The 20,952-nt window shown below is 33.5% G+C and overlaps 1 pseudogene; it reads right to left on the bottom strand.

The window, feature by feature from the left end:
* Positions 1 to 8,050: 8,050 nt before the first annotated feature.
* LOC111721336 lies at positions 8,051 to 20,708 on the bottom strand (annotated as a pseudogene).
* Between the last annotated feature and the right edge of the window lie 244 nt (positions 20,709 to 20,952).

Genomic DNA, 20,952 nt, shown 5'->3' with positions numbered 1-20,952 from the left:
AATTTCAAAAGTCATAATATAGAGGCAAGTTATTTAAGGACATTATTTTATTTTCCTGTTACTTTTTTTTAATTATTGGGTTTTTAATTTTTTAAAAATAATTATCAAAAAATTTTTTTCTTACTACCTTCTCTCCTCCTTCTGCCTTCATAGGTAAAAGAAACAGAAAACCCTTTAATAACATGGTTAAACAAACAAATATTTACACTGGTCACAGCCGAAATAGTGGGTCCAATTCTGCATGAGTGAGGTCCATCACCCTTCTTTCTTGTGGTAGCTAACATTCTTCATTATTTGTCCTCTGGAATCATGGTTAATTATTGTGTGAACAACTTTCAGAATGTTGATGTTACAGTATAAATTTCTCTTCTGGTTCTGCTCACTTAATCCAACATCAGATCATATAAATCTTCTCAGATTTCCCTGAAGTAATCTTCATTTCTTACAGCTCAATTATATTCCATTATATTCATATAAATAACTTGTTCAGTTATCTCCAAACTGATGGACACCATCTTATTTTCCATTTTTCTTTGTTTTTGCTTTTTATACTCTCTAGAAGTTCAGAAGACTTCTAAACCCCTCAGATATACATATTTCCTCTTCAATGCAGATGAGAATAAGATTCCAACATTACCAACTCTGAAGATGTTAACTATATTTCTTTTCTTGGAGCTCCATTCTCAAGTATATTTTAAAGGTCAACATAATCCAAGAAGTTAGATGCAGCATAAAAACCATTGAGTTTGGGAATCTTAGAATACCAATATTGAACCAAGGATTTTAGACAGGATTTAGAGTGGAAAGAAATTTCTAACCTGAGGGTTCTTAATGGTTTTTAGTATTGTGTTCCCCCCCCCACACACACACACTTTGGCAGTCTAGGGAGGTTTAATGACCCTTTTTCAGGATGTTTTTGAAAGCATAAAATAAAATACATAGGGTTATAAAGGAAACCAATTATATTTAAATAAAGATGTAGATTTTTCCACTCAAGTTACACAGACCCTCCTGAAATTTATCCATGACTCCATGTTAAGATTCCTGCTCCAATACATCATTCTAATTTTACAGATGAGGATACTGGAGAAAATGACAGCAAAATAACTATCCTAAGTATATACTTGAGTCAGCATCTTTGCTTTTTAAGGCCCATGTACAAGTTTTCTGACTGATGCTTTAGCAATTGTGTGAAATCACTTAGTTCGTATTGCTTCATTAGCCCCAAATTGAAATTAGAAATAGTGTGGTCCACTTTGGGTTACTTCTGGGCTACTTATTTATTTTGTGAATTATTTCAGGCTTTTGTTTCCCTTCCTTCCACTTCAGCTTTTCATATCTTGCCCATTTCATTGAATTTTGCCATACTTATCAGAGGATTAATGACACACAGGCAGAGAAAGATCTCTCATTTCTGTTGGAACTCTGTTTATGGCTTTAAGTAAAAGGTTTGATGGGTTGAAGCATTTAGCTTTAGCTTGATTTTTAACTATCTGTATAGGTCATTTATAATTATTCTTCTTATAAATGCAACTAAGTGATAGAATAGATAGAGCACTGGGCTTGGAGTCAGGAAGACTTGTTATTATTGCTGCTGTATTATGCTAAGCAAATGATTAGCTTCTGTCTTCCTTAATTTCCTCAGTGGTAAAATGGAGATGATGATACTAACAGCACTTTTTTCTTAGTCATGAAGATAACATAAGATAATATTTGTAAAGCATTTATCAAAGGGCCTGGCACAAATTAGATGCTTAATAAATGCTTGTTCCCTTCCTTCCTTCCTTCCTTCCTTCCTTCCTTCCTTCCTTCCTTCCTTCCTTATTCCTTCCTTCCTTCCTTCCTTCCTTTTTTCCTTTTCTCCTCCATTTACTTTTTTCCATCCTTCCCTCTCCTTGTTTTTTTACTTTTGGCTTCTTCAACCCAGTTACAATAGATAATTAGTATTTGCTATTGTGAAAGCAGGAAAACTCCTTTATTTACCTGAAATCTTACTACAATTTGAAATCTTGTCCCTCCTTTAAGGTCTAGCTCAAATATTACTTCCTTCATTGGTACAACAGAAAAAGTCCTAAATCTGGAGTCATAGGAAGTATCTGGGTTCAAATTACAACCCCTTTACCTGTGTGACTTTAAACAAGTTACTTAACTCTAGCTTGATTTTCTCCCCAATAAAATTGTTGGGGGGGGAAAAGGAGTGGATCGGTTGATATTGAAAATACTTTTCAGGTTTAAATCTCTGATCTTGTAACTTTTTTTTTTTTGGACTCCCCAGCTAAAAGAGATCCCTTCCAATTATGTGAATACTCAAGGATTTGTTTATATGATTTTTATAAATTTCACACTTCTACTTTGGTATAAAATTACTTGTTGGGCCCTTTCTATCCCCAGACTGTAAGCTTCTTGAGATCAGAACCTGTATTTTACTCATCTCTGAATTTGTCTTTCCTAGAGGCTAGCCCAATGACTTCCATATGATAGGTATTTGATGAATGTTTGTTGAATTAAACTGAATTGGTTCCAAAAAATGGGTTGTTTTCCCCTTATTTGTCTTTTTTTTAAAAGCACAATCCGATTAGCCAAATAAGTTCATTATTTGAAAAAGCTTTTCTTTTCCTCCTTGAATTATTACCTAACTGAGGTCTCTGTTCAGAAATATTAAGCCTCCTTCTGACCCTGAGCACCTTCTCTATGGAAGCCCTTGTGTTACTGGTTGGACCATGGTACCTTGTTGGAGGAGGTATTTCTATTCTTGAGAAATTGAACAATAAGCTACTGTATGCTTGAGCTGCAAAGTTCATTTCTTTATGTTTTCATTAGTTTTATTCATAAGATTCTATTAGAGTCAATTGTTAAGGTTCTGGAAAAGTCCCCAACAAGGGACAAAAAGGTCCTTCTATAAAACCAGAGCAGCCCATCCCCTGCCCAGACTTGAAAGGATTGTAAATTAGTGCAATAAATTGCAGAATTTAATGGGTAACCTTTCTGCTGTCTTAGGGGGGTTGGTACTGAGTGGTGAGTTCATGTCTGAAATCAGGTCAGCAGTATAAGCTCACAAACTGTCTCCAGAACAGAATACATTGCTCTAAAAAGCTATAGTCTCTAATCATTAGTTTCTAGCATATTTAGAGAGGAAGGACCTATAAAATCTTTAATGATGTGCATTTTAATAAATATTGGTTATAATATCTAAATTCACTTTAAGAGCTTATCTTTATACTATGTGATGCTTGTTCCTCCTTTTCTTTCTCTTTCCTCTCCTCTCTTTTTCATCTCCCTTCCTTCCTTCCTTTCTTCCTTCCTTCCTTCCTTCCTTCCTTCCTTCCTTCCTTCCTTCCTTCCTTCCTTCCTTCCTTCCTTCCTTCCTTCCTTTCTGAAATACACTTTCTGCCTCTTTGGTCAGTGCCAAAACTACCCTGGAGGTTTCTTTCATTTAAAGCAAATCCAATGCAGATGTATATTTCCCCTAAAATTTTAATGGCTTAAAAACAAAAAGGCATTAGGTCTTTTTCATTTTCCCTTTGAATCTAAAGGGAGATATTTCTCTAAGGATGAATTGATTTTGGTTGATTAGTCAAAAAAATTATAACAAAAATGTCCGAGAAATATGATTCTGTTCCTTCCCCCTCAGTCCTTACCTCCCCTTCCCTTTTCATCCTTCTTTCATCTATTTTCTCAGTTAAGTCATTGTATCGGTATATAACCATGTCAATGCTATGAGTCCACATTCACAATAAATTTTGTTGATTTTTGTATATCATGTGCTCACATTGTTAGTCCCTGATGAGACATATGCTTCCTGCCCAATAGACGACCTAGAACTGAAAGGTACTTCAGAAATCATCCAATCCAGCCCTCTCATTTTATAGCTCTGGAAACTATCAAGCCCAGAAAGATTAGGTCAAACAAATATTAAGAATTAAAGGTAGAATCTGGACCTAATTTCTCTGACTCCAGAACTAGTGTTCTTTCTATTATACTCTGTTGTCTCGCATTATGAGAACTCTGGATCTTTTCATCAGGTAAATCATAAATTCTTATGAATTATAAAAATTTAAATAAAAAATTAATCATAATAGAGAATCCATGTGCTGGCAAGAGAATTAAAAGAATGCTTCCCCCAGCTACACCCAGTGAAAGAACTCAAGGAAATGAGTGTGAACCATTACATAGAATTCCCAATCCCTCTATTTTTGTTCGCCTGCATTTTTGATTTCCTTCACAGGTTAATTGTACACTATTTCAAAGTCCGTCTCTTTTTGTGCAGCAAAATAACTGTATGGACATGTATACATATATTGTATTTGATACTTTTAACATATTTAACATGCATTGGTCAATCTGCCATCTGGGGGAGGGGGTGGGGAGAAAGAGGGGAAAAATCGGAACAAAAGGTTTTGCAACTGTCAAGGCTGAAAAATTACCCATGCATATATCTTGTAAATAAAAAGATATAATAATAATAATAATAATAATAATAATAATAATAATAATAAAGAATGTTTCCCTTTACTCATGAACCAGAGACTCACAGGATGAGATGATATGAAGGTGTTGTCATATGAGAGACTGGAGCTAATTTCCACATTATTGAAATTACAGATCTATTGAAGAAATAAAATGGAAGCAAGAGTGAAGATATAATTCTGAAATGGCCACATACTGGCATGCAAAAATTCTTCTGATGATAATAATGAATAACATTCCTTATTTTAACAAAATCTAAAAACAGCAAGGGAGAAACAAGTGTTGCTAAAAGGAAATTTTCAGTGAATAATGGAAAGATGTTTATAATTCAATGTGTTAAGGATCAATGATTTCATTATAAACCCTTTTACTAATACAAGTCATGTCCACCTTTAGTAGATGGAGTTTGAAAACTGTTTAGGCTTGGAAGAATTCATCACTGTGCAGCCAGTCTGATTGTGGATATTTAGTGTAGTTTAAATTTGATTTTCCTCAAGTTCCCATCCTTTTACACAGGTGCCATTACACCTGGTACTGACACCTATCTCATTCTCAAACTCAAGAATTAAGGATTCCAAAGGTAATGAAGAAGGATCAAATTAAAAATTGTTCAATGTAGAATTTTATTTTTAAAAAGTTTAATCACATATTATTATGTTGTAAAGTTACTGCATTGTTTTGTTTTGTTTTTTTTTTTCATTTTTCTATAGGGGTTACAAATTGTGTAATAATATAAAAAAGAAAGTATGTATTTAAATATTTGAGATTATTTTCTAAGAAAAAAGATTGACTTCGTAAACATCATTCTTCCAAATGAAGGTTTTTTTTTTTTTAAGAGTTTCAAATCTATAAAGTTGAAAAGTTTCAAAATAGGATGCCAATTAAAGCAATCTTAGTGTACCACCTAACACCCATAAAATTAGAAACGAGGGGAAGAGATCTCAGAAAGAGAAGAGCCTCGAGGGGAGCTGGTGAGGAGGAGAAGGAGAAGAATTGAAAAGGGTGGGGGGAGAAGGAGAGCTTGTTTTGGTGGTGGGAGGGAATTCCACTGAGGAATACTCCCTTAGAGAGAAATAGAGACCTTGTGCTGGATATACCCTGGGGGATTGGAAGCTTTATAGCTCTACTTATCTTATCTTGGTTGGGGGGAGAGGAGGAAGAAAGGGAGAGTGAGGGTAACTGGTAGAAGGGTATTGGAACTTCCAGAGGCAGCTGACACCTGGAGAAGTGGAAGGGCATGGATCCAGTGTGGAGCTTTTTAGGAAATTGTGTGTGTGTATGTGTGTGTGTTCAATGTAAGGTTAAGAAATATGGATATAGATCAGTATAAGGTTGCATAATTAGGGACATGGTGAGGAAAGGACAGATCTCCTACATCTTCAGTAATAGGCATTGTTCTGGCAGTGGGATACCATAGGAAGTGGGTGTCTATGGGGCAAGTTCTACAAGGAAGTGGCAAAAACTGTTCAGAGAGGGAAGGCTGGAATAGATAACTTGAAAACTTTGCACAAGAAATGCAGAGAAAAAGAGAGACCAGATAATTTTATGAGTGTTGGGATCAGATAATAAGGATCTAGACAGAGTAGACAGAAAAAAAAAAGGGTGGATAATGAAGAGAGAGAAAAATCCTTTTTTGGGAAGGGGTATAAAAATGAAATTTAAAAAAAAATTAAAAAATGAAATTTAAAAACTAATAAACAAAACTGGTTGAAGGAGAAGAGAGGAAAGTGGAATCTACTTGACTTACAGAGAAAGGGAAAAGGGATTAAGAATTATACAATCAGATAAAAGCAGGAAAGAAAAAGAAACTAATTAGCAAAACCACAAAGGAAAGGGAATAACAAACTAGAGGAGGGGACCAGGGGTAAGGGGAAGAGAGTCAGTGGGAACAAAGTTAATTTAAAAATGATTAAGGTAAAGTAACTGAAGGAACATGGATGGTGCTGTTTATAGTAGAAGAGGAGAAAAATCCTAACTTGAAAAAATGAATATTAGAGACAGATGGAGGAAAAGATAAACCTAATTCATTACATTAAATGTGAATAGATTAAAGAATTCAATACAATGAAAAAGAGCAACAGATTGGATAAGAAAACAAACCCCCACAATCTGTTGCTTACAAGAAACTCATCTAAAAAAAAAAAAACTCCACACTTATATAAAATAAAACTGAAGGAATGGGAGGAAATTTGCTCTGCATCAAGAGAATCCAAAAAAAGTAAGAACTGCAATGATGCCATCTGACAAACCAAAAAAACAAATGTTTAAAAAATAAAAAATGATCCCAACAAGAAAACCATATTATGCTGACAGAAATGATGTCAACATACTTTTATCAGTAATAAAAGCTCCAATTGCTTTAGCATCTAAATACACAAAGGCCAGTAACACAACAGGGATAGGAGGTGTCAATATCCCTCTCTCAGTTTTAGATAAGCCTTTAAAAAAAAAAAAAAAAAAAAAGATGAGAAAAGCAAGGTGATACAGTGGATAGAGCACCAGGCCTTGAGTCAGGAAGATCTTTTCAAATCTAGCCTCAAACACTTACTAGTTGTGTAATGGTGGACAAGACATTTAACCTTTCTTCATCTAAAAGATTAACTAGAAAAGGAAATAATAAACCACTTCAGTATTTTTGCCAAGAAAGCCCTAAAGGGGGACATGACTGAAAAGAATTATACAACTGAAAACAACTGAATGACAAAATAAAAAGACAAGGAAAAGGGAAAATATGGAAGTGAAGAAATTAGAATTAAAATATTTGTAGTATCTTCTAAATGGGATGGCAAATATAAGATATATAAATAAAGAATATACATATATTAAGATAATAATATAAGATAATATATACATATATTAAGATAATAATATATACATATTAGTAATACATATAATACATATATTAACATAATAATATAAGAAATACAAATAAAGAATATACATATACTCAGCATTACATGGAACTTTTACAAACATTGACTATATATATTAGGGTACTGAGATATTGCAAACAAATTTAAAAGGGTAGGAATAATTAATATATATCTTCTACAGGTCCCTTTCATGGAAGTCCACAAATGCTACACATTGCACATATTTTCAGACTTTTTCAATATTGTAATCAGTTGTGTTGATTTTTTTTCCTCTCTTAAAAAATGCTATTTGTAGTATGAGATGGTTCTTTAGAAGTGGGGAGAAGGAAAATTGAAAGGATTATAATGTTGTGAAAAACAGAAGATATCACTAAAAATTATTTTAACAGTATTTTGTTTTGCTAAATATATATAGAATTTTCAACATTAATTTTTGTAAAATTTTGTGTTCCAAATTTTTCTCCCTCCTTCCCTTCCCTTCCCCCTCCCTAAAATAGCAAGTAATTCGATATAGGTTAAATATGAGCAATTGCAAGTTTTTTTTTTTTTTTTAAAGAAATTATATCCAGATTAACCAGGTCAGTTTTGTTCTCTTTTACAGGTTAGAAATTGATTAAGGATGGCAGGATGTGATTTTGGACAATCTACAACAAAATCTATTATGCTGTTTCTTCAATTGTGTCATTTATGGTGATCCATATTGTTTTCTATTATTTAAAGTTTTCCTTTAACAGAGTTCTAACCAGGTACAGACTAGTCCAGGATTCATAACTTGCTATATTTAGTCAGAATAGCCAACCATGATGCTTGGCGCGGTCCAAGTAGCTTCCTTATGGATGTTGGTATAGGGGTAAATAAGCAAGCTAGGAAAGACAGCAAGTCTTTTTTGATTTTCAATTGAGTTTGTTTATCTGTACAGTGACAATATTTCTTATAACCCTTAAAGAAGGAGTCACTACTGGCAACGTGTCAGATATTTTCATCTCTTGCAGACAGTTCTAGTTTTGACAACTACTTCAATGTAATCATTTAAATCACCCTTGAGATAAGAAATGGTCAAACAGGTATCTTCCAGAACTTCTGGATCATCAGGATATGGAAGGTAAAGTAATGTAGAAATAATGTGCTTGATAGCTTCTACAGGGAAAGCAGGATTCTTTAGGTGACAAAGCTATGAAAGCATTTGGGCAGGATTTCTTAAGTAACCATATGCTAGTGATGCTGTATCAGGAAATGCAAGCAAAGCTGGAAGAAGGACTATCATGGCTTAATTGATGACCAAGTCTCTGTAGGTTGTACCATCACCTGCTGATAGCCTATTTGAGATGTCATTCTGGAGAGAGGCCAACAGAATAGCAAATGCAAATATAACATTTCTGTCTACCAGAGATAAGATTGGTAGATAAGACTGATGGTCTGATGAACCAGAAGCAATGTTGTTAAGTGCCCAAACGAATTCATATTGAATAGGATAACAATCTATCCTTCTCAAGACACATACAAACTTTGGAATCATACCAACCTCATTTATTTGATCTTTGGGGAAGAGGAGCTGCGTTTTTCTAGAAAGGAATTTCCTGGGGGGAAAAAAAAGATTTTGCTTGTGAATTATTTGGGCAGCAGAATTCTGATGGGAAGAGGTAGCTTCTTCAGCTTCTTCAGCAAGGGGAGTATAAGCTCTTAGGACAGTGCTATATGATTGGAAGCCTATAGAATAGACTCCTGAAATGTGTGTGTATATATATATATACTGGAATGTTGCAGGAGTGGTTTCCTCTTTAGTACCCACAGTTCATTTTAAAGGAGAGTCCAAACCTTTAGAGGTCTGTGTTAGTTTCTGAGGAGGAGGATGAAGCTCACCTGAAAAGGAAGAACTATGTGGATTCTTTATGGGCTACTGTGAATCTTATGTGTTGTTCTGAATTTTCTATGTAGTGAAAAAAAGGTTGTTTTGTATCTGAGGTGCAGGGTTATCATGAACATTTACATAAGAAATGGGGACTTTTTTACCTACCTCAGCTGAGACCTAGATATCAGTCAAATGAACAACAAGCATTCATTAACCACAGCTTAAGTCAAAAGTTACATATATCCCCAAGCTATTTTCATCATAGCTTTTGATGATAACAATAATAATTAATAATTGGAGTGGTCCTGATTGTGCTTTTAGTGATTTCTACAAAGAGAAGATTACATGATTGGAGAAATGCAAATTAAAACAATGCGGAGGCACCACTTTACACCCATCAGATTGGCTAATATGACAGAAAAGCAAAAATATAAATGTTAGAGATGATATAGGAAAATTAGAACACAAATATAGTGTTGGTGGAATTGAAAATTCTGGAGAACAGTTATAACTATGCCCAAAGGGCAAACTGAGCCCCCAAAGATATCAAAGAAAATGGAAAAGGATGTATATGTACAAAAATATTTATAGCATCTCTTTTAGTGATGGCAAAGAACTGGAAACTGAGGGAATGGCCATCAATTGGAGAATGAATGAACAAGCTCTGGTATATAAATATTGTTCTATATTTTGTAAGAAATTCATAAGAGATAAGAAAATGTATAAGAAAATAAGAGAAGGAAGATTCCAAAAAAACTTGGAAAGACTTACACAAACTGATGCCTAGTGAAGTGAATAGAACAAAGAGAACATTGTGCACAGTAACAGCCTCACTATATGATGATCAACCTTCAATAGATAAGATAACTATTCAGCAATACAATGATTCAAAACAGTGCCAAAGAACTGATGATAAAACATGCAAAACACATCCATAGAAAGAAGTATGGAGTCTGAATGCAGATCGAAGCATACTATTTTCATTTTCCTTTTGATCTGTTTCTTCTCTCACAACATAACTAATATGGAAATATGTTTTACAGAATTCATATATATTTATATATAAACACATAAAATTGCTGACTGTTTTAGAGAGGGGGAAGAAAAGGGATGAAGGGAGAAAATTTGGAACTCAAAATTTTAAAAAATGAATGTTAAAAATTGTCTTTAAATGTAATTGAAAAAATACAATGCTATTTATAAAAAGGCCAATCTTAAATCCTAATATTCTTAGTTACAGAAAGTATTAATTTTATCCACTGATGTAATAGTCCTCAGAACACTAAATATAAATGAGTAATAGCAGGATGGTAACCTGTTCTCAGACTGTTTATATCTGAATTCCATAAAAAGTGATGAAATCACAATTATACATTGTAATACTTATTTCAAGCATAAAAAGCAATTATTTATCAGTGTAATAATATGTAGAACATTCAACATAAAAATAATAACCAAAATAACTACTTATCTCAGGATAATTTATATCTAAATTGCATTGAAAAAGGTTAGAGGAATAAAAAAAATAATGAAGATGAAACAGGAGGAGGTGATCACACTAATGATGATAACAACTAGTAATGTTACTAGTATACACAGCTAGTACACATTTTAGAAAACTCCCTTCACCATAGCCCAGAAGGAAATTAATGAGAGTGTTCTCTATTCTCTCTTCCAGAGGAAGGAACTGAATCTATGATTTAGTCACACTTGCTAACAGAGTTAGCAAGTATGAGAGCTGAACTTTAATATAGATTTTCTGAATACATAAATATTTGATATCTGATGCTCAAATATGAGAGGACTTTGGCTCTTCCTATATTCTTTTACTAGAAAGACTGAATAATGAGAAAATACCAATTATAGAACTTGCATCCTATATGTAGATAGAAACCATATGTCAAGTACTTCTAAGAAAGCATTTTAAAAAAGCAAAACCAAAACACCATTCAACAGAGTAAGTTATTCTCAGTATCAAACTTCTGGCTATTATATGCTTAGTTTAGTATAATTTTATTTAGAGAATTATGAGACTATTCTAACTGGGATACAAAATGGATTGTGATAACATGAACCCAATTAAACCTCTGATTAACCCATTAGAACAATGACAATCCAAAAACATCCCCACTTGTTGCTCAATGCTTTTATTGTTTTTAAGATTTTTATTAAAGTGCTAAAGCTATAAAATATTATTAAAAGCTACAAAATCTTTATTTAAACACAAAGCATTCAGATGGCTAGGAAGAAACAGAGCCTTTTATTCCCAATGAGAGGATCTGGTCTCTAATGCAATAGAATACAGAATGCTACCTACAGCTTGCATTAATTTTAAAACAATAATCCACACCTATTTCTGATGGAATTTCTTCTTCATTCAGGGTAGGACTGAGAGGTAGAAGATAGGAGGATGAATTTAGTTATTGGGGTGGATGACCATTGATAGGAAAATGTCTTAGAAAAAGGAGAAACATCTAAAACAATAGCTTTTCTGTTTTAGTGAGCCATAAAACAATAGTCATACCTCAAATTTCTTTGTGGTCCATTTTTATGAATAGCAGATGACTGAAGTTCTGTTTTAGGAAGAGAAACCTCAAAAGCAACTTTTTTTTTTTAAAGGAAAACCCAACCTAGGGTAATATGATACTATTGTTGTTGACATAACACTTGGAAATATTTTCCTCATAATTATTTATTTATTCATTCATTTTTATAAGGATTTATTTTCTCTCACCTGCTTTACTCTCCATTGAATGATAAAAAAAAACCAGAATCCTCATAGCAAACATGAATACTTCAGCAAAACAAATTCCCACATTGGCCATGTCCAAAAATACATGTCTCTTGCTGCATTTTAATTCCATCACCTGCTTGGCAGGGGCTGCATGGTATAATATATCTTCAGATCACTAGATTTGTGTTTTATCATTGCATTGATCTTCTAAGGATTTCTAAGGTCTCCTGGAGTTTGTTTGTTTTTGATAATGTCATAGTATAAATTGTTATCCTATTTCTTTTCTCTTCAATTTGCCTTCCCAGTTTCCTCTGAAAGTATATGTCTCACTTCTTATGTAACAATCCACTAATTCCTATATTATCTGTTTAGCCCTTCCTCAATAGGTGAGCAACCCCTTATTTTACAAACATAAATTAAGCATAAATCAATAAAAGCAAGTTCACCCCAGTGTATGTGAAATTGAGGGCTGAGTATTCCAGAATAATAGTGACCTTGATATCTATGGCAAGGGTAGGCTTTGATTCTATGAGTATGGTTTATCCTATAGAAATATGGTAGAACACTGAGATAAAAGGGGTTCACAGCCATAAATCAGAATCATGAGGTGAAAGATAAAGTTAAGATGAGTCTGAATTTGGCACCTACTTATGCTTTGCAAACTTATGCAAAAATTTCTAAATTTAAAAAATCCATTAAAAAGTCAAATTTCTTCTAAATCTATCTACCAAGACAAATAATTTACTTTTTTAAAAACCAAAGAATTCTCAAGTCATTAAACTTGTTTCCTCATCTTCAAAATGGGGAGGTGGGAAGTCTTTTCAGCCAACAATTCTCAAACTTCATGGTCTTAGCTTACATGAATCGATGCTCAATGAAATAAGCAGAACCAGGAGATCATTGTACATGGCAACAACAAGATTCTATGATGATCAACTCTGATGGATGTGGCTCTCTTCAACAATGAGATGATTCAAACTAGTTCCAATTGTTCAGTAAAGAAGAGAATCAGCTACACCCAGAGAGAGAACTGTGGGAAATGAGTGTGGACCACAATATAGCATTTCCACTCTTTCTGTTATTGTTTGCTTGCATTTTTGTTTTCTTCTCAGATTTTTTTCGTTCTTTCTAGAAGTAATTTGCCTTATGCAACAAGATAACTGTATAAATATGTATACATATATTGGATTTAACATATACTTTAACATATTTAACATGTATTGGTCAACCTGCCATCTGGAGGAACAGGTGGGGGGGAAGGAGGGAAAAAGTTGGAACAGAAGGTTTTGCAAAGGTCAATGTTGAAAAATTACCGATGCATATATTTTGTAAATAAAAAGCTATAATAATAATATAAAAAAACTTCATGTCTCAGAAACCCTTTATACTCTTAAAAATGATTGTAGGGGCAGGTAGGTGGTGCAGTGAATAGAGCACTAGCCCTGAAATCAGGAGGACCTGAGTTCAAATCTGACCTCAAACACTTAACTCTTCCTAGCTGTGTGACCCTGGGCAAGTCACTTAACTCCAATTGTCTCAGGGGGGAAAAAAGATTGTGGACTCATCGAAGATCTTCTGTTTATGTGAGTTATAACCATTAGTACTTACTACATTGTAAATTAATATATTTTAGTATTATCATGAAAATAATTTTGATTTTACAGATTCTCTGAAAGGGTCTTAGACTACACTTTGAAAATTACTGCTATAAACCATAAAATATAAAATGACAGGCAATTGGAGAATCTCACATAGACTCAAATTCTTACTCTTTCATAAAATCTTATATCTTCCTCCAAAGCTCAGAATCTTTTTGTATAGTCATTATGGTCTCTGGAAAAAGACTTCAGCCCTTATAAGTGGACTGGCATTTGCTTTACCTTCTCATGAGGCAGTTGTGAACTTTTTAGGAAAAAAGGTAGTAACTTCCATCTATCCTCATGAGAACAATTCTCTAAATCAGAATTAATCATCATGTAGTATTGTTGTTGAAGTATATAATGATCTCCTGGTCCTGCTCATTTCACTCAGCATCAGTTCATGTAAGTCTCTCCAGGCCTTTCTGAAATCATCCTGCTGGTCATTTCTTACTGAACAATAATATTCCATAACATTCATATACCACAATTTATTCAGCCATTCTCCAATTGATGGGTATCCACTTAATTTCCAGTTTCTAGCCACTACAAAAGGGCTGCCACAAACATTCTTGCACATATGGGTCCCTTTCCCTTTTTTCTGATCTCTTTGGGATATAATCCAAGTAGTAGTTAAAGGGTATGCACAGTTTGATAACTGTTTGACCATAGTTCCAAATCACTCTCCAAATTGGCTGGATGTGTTCACAATTCCACCAACTATGTATCAGTGTCCCAGTTTTCCCATATCCTCTCCAACATTCCTCATTATCTTTCCCTGTCATTTTAGCCAGTCTGAGTATCACATGAACTTGATGTGAACTACAATTGTTTTGTGCCAACATTAGAATACCTAATTGCACTCCTGAACTCAGAGTCATAACTACATAACTACTTGACCATGGCTTTTTTGGAGGGTAATTACTCTAAAGAACATGGAGTTTTGTTGGGTTCTAACAGGGACTGCAGTCTTTTAACATCTAGAAATAACAGAATTTTACACCTAAGTAATTTTTGTTGTCTTTCATTCTCAAAAAAGACCATGATATCAGGGAAGTGATATCATGACTTGCAAGAACTGGAATTAAGTGAGGGAGGGTTGTGCAAAGTTTCACTTTGTCCTCCAGAGCCCTCTGGACCCAATTGCAAGATACATATCAGGATGACTAGAGATGGTCCTGGATGAACTTAGTCTTTTTAAGTTAAAGTCTTTACCTAATTAATTGATTTAAAAGGGATTTAAAAGGGATTTTAAAAGGGACCAGATTGTGGGCCAGAGAGAACTTCTCCCATTCCTGATTCTGTTCTTTTGTTCAGTTCCCTGCCTCTGTTTTTATGCTACTGTCCTAGGTCTCTGACTGCATGCTACAAGGCAATGACCCCACCCCTTACTTTAGCTAGTGGCAACTTGCTTCAGACACTATAATTTCTAGTGATAGCTTTTCTTGAATCTCAAGTAGATTGAGTGTGTGGGATCTCTTACAGCTAGGTCTGGAAAATCAGTGATCCAGAACTTCCTCGAAAAGGCTTGGGCAGATTCTAGAAATCTGAATGATTCAGATTATTCAATTAGTTTGACTCTCCTTCTAATTCTTATTAACTTAATTCCAAGGATACCAAACTGATCTGGGTTCTCTAGGTTTTATGTACTTTGAAAATAATTCCTCTAGTAGAAAAAAGACTAGAGTGAGAACCAGAGAATCTAGGTTTGGATTCTAGGTCTAGTTGGGGAAGGTCCTCACTCTGGATTTAACTTCATCCATAAAATGAGGAAGTTGATCAATATAAGCTGACAATTTCTCTTCCAGGTCCAATGATATATGATTTTCAATTGGAGAATAAATCACAAGGAAGGGCAAAACTCCATTATCAAAAAAATATGTTCCTTGTATATGACACTATACTATGTGCTGTATGAAGAAAATCACATAGTTTTAGTTCCATTTTTTCAGATACATTTTGTAACACTCATCTGACTATATATTTTCTAGACTGAGTGGATTTGGCACAAATCATGTTGCCTATATTTTCTCTCATTCTTCTCTGTGTCCTTGGGCCAAAGGGACTAGATTGAGGACTGAGAAGAAGGTCACTGCTCATGTGTACTTGATTGTATTCTAGGCTGTTTAAAGTACCTGAATATCTCTAAAAGTGACCTAGACAGAAGGGAGCCAATAATTGAATGAATGAAAATAGGTTTGCAAAATTATATTCAAATACAGGGAAGGTCTTAAACTAGGGCTTAGAGATTATTGTAATGTTAGTTGTAAAAAGGATGTGACTAGTTTATTCATAATCTCTTGTGGGAGACTGGACAGATAGCCTTGACACTTGGGGAAATTTTTTTTTAACTTTCATGATATTTTAAACTCTGGAAACCAAATAATATCAATAATAGAGACTAAATTTCATTAGAAGAAAAAGCCCTAATTAACCCCCCTAAATGCTAAGATATGAGTGAGAAAATGTATATTACTTATAGAACAAGTAGGAAAATGAACTAAAGAATGTCCTTAATGATTTAAAATGTCTGGCAAGCTAAAGACAAATAGTCAGAAAAATCTGCTGCTGATCTGATGAGAGATAGAGCCCATTGATGTTGAATCTAAATTAGAGTGATTGATGCACATGACAAGTATCCTCCCATTTTCACTGTAATGATTTAAAGTGGCAAAGATTTTTGTTGATGTCTGAATAGGAGGAATATAGATTCTTAGAAGCAAATACATCTTGCAGCAAGAAATACAACATAAAAAAGGGAAAGAGTTTTACAAATTCTCTAAATGTGAATCATGCAGTTACTTCCTTAATGTCCCTTTTGGACTTCAAAGAAAATTTCAAAGTCTAGAACTTGTAAAATTTGAACATATCTTATGTAATTGGTATATCACTACCAATTTACTGCCTTATCTCTTCTCTCCCCCTCCCTCTTTCCTTCTCTTCACCCCCAATAATACTTAGTCAAGTGCCTATTAAATTATTATTTTTTAATGTAACAGTGTTTGTATGTAACATGTAAATGTAACACTTTGAATTATTATTTTTTAATGTAACAGTGTTTGTATGTAACATGTAAATGTAACACTTTGGGTGCCTTATTACATGCAACATAAAAAGAATTTGTTGTATTGAGTAAACATGAACTAATCTATATTAAAATAAATTATAATTGCAACATGGCCATTGCTTGCCATTAGTGGCATCCATTCCCTTTATCCAGATTCCCCACTTATTTTTCACTTTTATGTGCCTTTCTTTTTTCTGTTCCAATTTCACTGAATGTTTTCTTGGAATATCCCAATTGTACTTGACTGAATCAATTGATTTTTCATTGTGTATTTCATTTCATGTATTTATAAAATTCATTTTAATTTTAACAACACTTTCAACAAATTCTATTAAAAATGTTTATCTGAATGAAAATTACTTAAAATAAATTGCTCGAATCCTGCCATTTCAATTTCTTCTTTTCTCTTTCCCCTCACATACATGTTTACAAACAGTACATAGTGCTCCATACACACCTGAGGTGCTCTGAATTTATCATTCCCTGTAAGTATCTAAGCTGGTCTCAATGTCTAGTATACACTCCTGCCTACTCAGATTTCTTATTTTCCATTAATTCAATTCAGTGAAAGGGTATTAAGAATAGACTATTTGGAAGGCACTATGATACAAAGACAACAATCACAAAAACAAACCAACCAGAGTTGTTGCTGCCTTCAAGGAACTTATAATTTAAAGATTCAGGTAAGAAAGTCTTCCCTGATCACTTTTCCCTCTCTAATTTCCCAGTATGAGTCCTTTCTTTCTTCTCAAGTTACCTAGTTTTTCCTTGTATATATACATATGACTTTCCCCAGTAGAAATAAGCTTTCTGAGTTATTTTATTTTTATATATTTGATATTTTAAATATTTGATATTTAATTAATATTTATTTAAACAATTTATTTTTATTTAATTTTTAAAATGTAATTTAAATTTAATTTATTTAAATTAAATTAATATTTAATATTAAATTGTTAGTTTAAAAAATAAATGTTGTATATTTTAGGCGTTATTTTGTTTTTATCTTATTCCCATTATCTAGGGCAATGCTTTGGACGTAGAAAATGATTAACAAATGTATATTGAATTGAATAGATTTTCTGTTACTGAAGCCTCCTGTTCACAGATTTATTTAAAAAAACTGCAGCTGTTGTGATTATCAAGTCATGCTTTGTCTTAAAAAAAAAAAAAAAAACCTCTTTCTGGGAAACTCAATGCTCTTAGAAAAATCTAACCAAATTTATTCTTATAATTTCATTGTATGGGAAAGACTTGGTGCTGTAGCAATGAAGTCTTTGAGGAAGAGAATGTTTATAAAATATGTATAAGTTGCTTCCTCTTCTCAGTACTTCAACAACTGACTCCTTGACATTTCCTAACACATTCTATCATTCTGTTTGTATGAAGAGTTTTTCTATAATGGCCTTGATTTTCTCCATACACCCTCAAGGTAATACCTTTCTTAATTGGCACTCTTGCTATTTTTCCATTTAAAGTTGCTCTTTTAGAATACTTATTTTCAATTTTAAAAGGGAATTGAGGTGTAACTATTGTTAAGTATAAATATTTAAAAGGAAGAAAAAAGGTATGGATCATAAGAAACAAATCATGAACAAAAGTGTGGTTTACAATTAAAATTTAATAAGCTGAAAGTCACAGAATCACAGAGCTAGAAGAGATCTCAGAGATCAGTTACTCCAGGCCATACCCGAACAAAAATAATTTCTATAATATATATATCTGATAGCTAGTCATCAAACTTTTACTAGAGCCTCCCAATAGGCGAAGGGAATCCCAATCTTTTCCCAGAAGTTATACCCTTGAATCTCCATTTGAGGAAGTGGCCAAGCCCATTATCCTCTACTTCTGACTCCCTGGATTTCTTCATTTAAAAAATATTATTGTTTAAAGCTTTTTATTTTCAAATCATATGCATAAATAGTTTGCAATATTCACCCTTGCAAAACCCTGTGTTCCATTTTTTTTCTCCCCTCAGCTCCCTCCCCTAGAAGGCAAGTAATCCTATATAGGTTAAACATGTGCAATTCTTCTATACATATTTCCACAATTATCATGCTGCACAGGAAAAATCAGATCAAAAAGGAGAAAAATGAGAAAGAAAATAAAATGCAAACAACAACAAAAAAGAGAAAATACTATTTGTTATCTATATACTCAGCTCCCACAATCCTCTCTCTGGGTGCATATGGCTCTCTCCATTACAAGACCATTGGAGCCTGAATCACCTCACTTTTGAAAAGAACCATCAGAATTGATCGTCACATAATTTTGTTGCTGTGTACAATGTTCTCTTGGTTTCACTCACTTCACTTAGTATCAATTCATGCAAATCTCTGCAGGCCTTTCTGCAATCATCCTACTGATCGTTTCTTAGAGAACAATATGGATTTCTTCATCTTGATTTTGATTTGGTCACCTCTGTATTCTTTTCAGCTTCCTTAGTGCTTTTATTTTTTTAAACTATTTCATGTATGTTGACTTGTTTGATCTTTAGAGCAAACCTGTGAGATAGATATTATTATTATCCCTATTTTACAAATGAGAAAACTGAGACCCAAAGGAGTTTATCACTGCCCAGGATCATGTTGCTAATAAGTGTCTGAAGTAAAATTAGAACTCAGTTCTTCTTTACTGCAAGTCCACCTCTATCCACCTAGCACCACCTAGCTGGCTCATTGTCCATCTCTCTGTCTCACTATGTTTCTATATTTTTGTTGTCTGTGTTTCTAGCTCTATCTAGCCTTCTCTGCTTCTCCACCTCCCTCCCTTGTCTCTCTCTGCATCTCTGACTCTGTCTACCACTGTCTCTGTGTCTGTCTTTCTCTCTCTTTGACTCTCTCTTTCTCTTTCCTCTGTATGCCTCACTTTGCTCTTATTATATTAGAAGAATTTTAATTCTCCAGAAGATTTTTCTCTCATATAAAGTTTAAATTTACCTCTTAGCAACTTCTATGCATTGCTCCAAGTTCTGACTTCTAGGGAAAACAGAAGAAAGTCTAATCTCTCTCTCTCAGGTCACAACCTTTCAAAAAATCTCAGACCTCTCTCATTTCTCCCCCCAAGAATTCCTTTCTTTGGCTTCAACATTTCCAGTTCCTTCAACCAGTCCTCATAAGGTTTGATTTCAAGACCTTTTAACCATACTGGTTTCCTTTCCCTTGGATACACTTCCCATATTTTCTCCAATATTATTCATAAAATGGGTTATCTAGAATGGAATACAAGAATCCATATTTGATCTGAATATAGCAGAGTACAGCAGGACATATCTCATTTATCTTGGATTATGCTTCTTAATGTAGCATAAGATCACATTAGTTTTCTTGGGTGCTGTATCATAGACTATATTCCTACTAAGCACATATTCCACTAAAACTGCCAATTTTTTCTTATGTGAACCTCTCTTTATCAGTATATATCCCATCTTATACTTGAAAAGTATTTTTAATGATCTAGGTATATAACTATCTTTCCCTAATTAATTTCATTATCTTATATTTAGATCAATAAGCTTGCAAATCAAGATTTTTTTTGGCTTTGTCATGTTATGTATTTGCTAATTCTCCTACTTTTTGAGTCACCTAAAAATTTGCTAAGCATATAATCTATACCTTATCCAAATTATTAATGAAAATGTCAAGTACATTTGGCTAAGCATGCTAAGGAAGAGATGTATTGCTGACAAGTGTTACAGCTTATATAAATACATGAGAGTACACCACAGGAGACCTCCTTAAGAGTTAATATATCTCCTCAAACTATAGTCTTTTATCTATCTCTCCTGCTTCTCATAGACAAACTCTTAAAGGGAATTATAAGTACTTTCCGATTCTATTTTTCCATCTTTAACTCAATTGAAACTGTTCTTTTCAAGGTCACCAATGATCTCTTACTGCTAAAGTCAGTGATCTTTTTTCAGTTCTCATCTTTTATGATTTTGCTGAAGCATATGACATCACTGGCCATTCCCTCTTTCTGGATATTAAAATCTCCCTGGGTTTTGGTGATAATATGTTGTCTTAGTTTTTCCCTACTTGTCTGACAAATCCTCAATCTTCTTTTCAGGACCATCATCCATACCCTGTTCTTTTTTTCATCTATATTTTTATTTTATTGATCTTATTATCTTCCATGTGGATAATTATCATCTCTGAACAGATGACTTCCATATCTATATACTAATCTCTCTTCTAAGTTCCAGACTTACATTTCTAATTGGATGTTCCATCGGTACCTCTAATCTAACATATCCAAAACATGAATCCAAAACATGAACTCATTATCTTCTCCCTAAATCTACTTTTTTAATATCTTTATTTCTT

Source organism: Sarcophilus harrisii, chromosome 6, assembly GCF_902635505.1.
Source record: "Sarcophilus harrisii chromosome 6, mSarHar1.11, whole genome shotgun sequence".
Classification (NCBI taxonomy): domain Eukaryota; kingdom Metazoa; phylum Chordata; class Mammalia; order Dasyuromorphia; family Dasyuridae; genus Sarcophilus; species Sarcophilus harrisii.
This window is presented reverse-complemented; position numbering and strand designations above follow the sequence as displayed.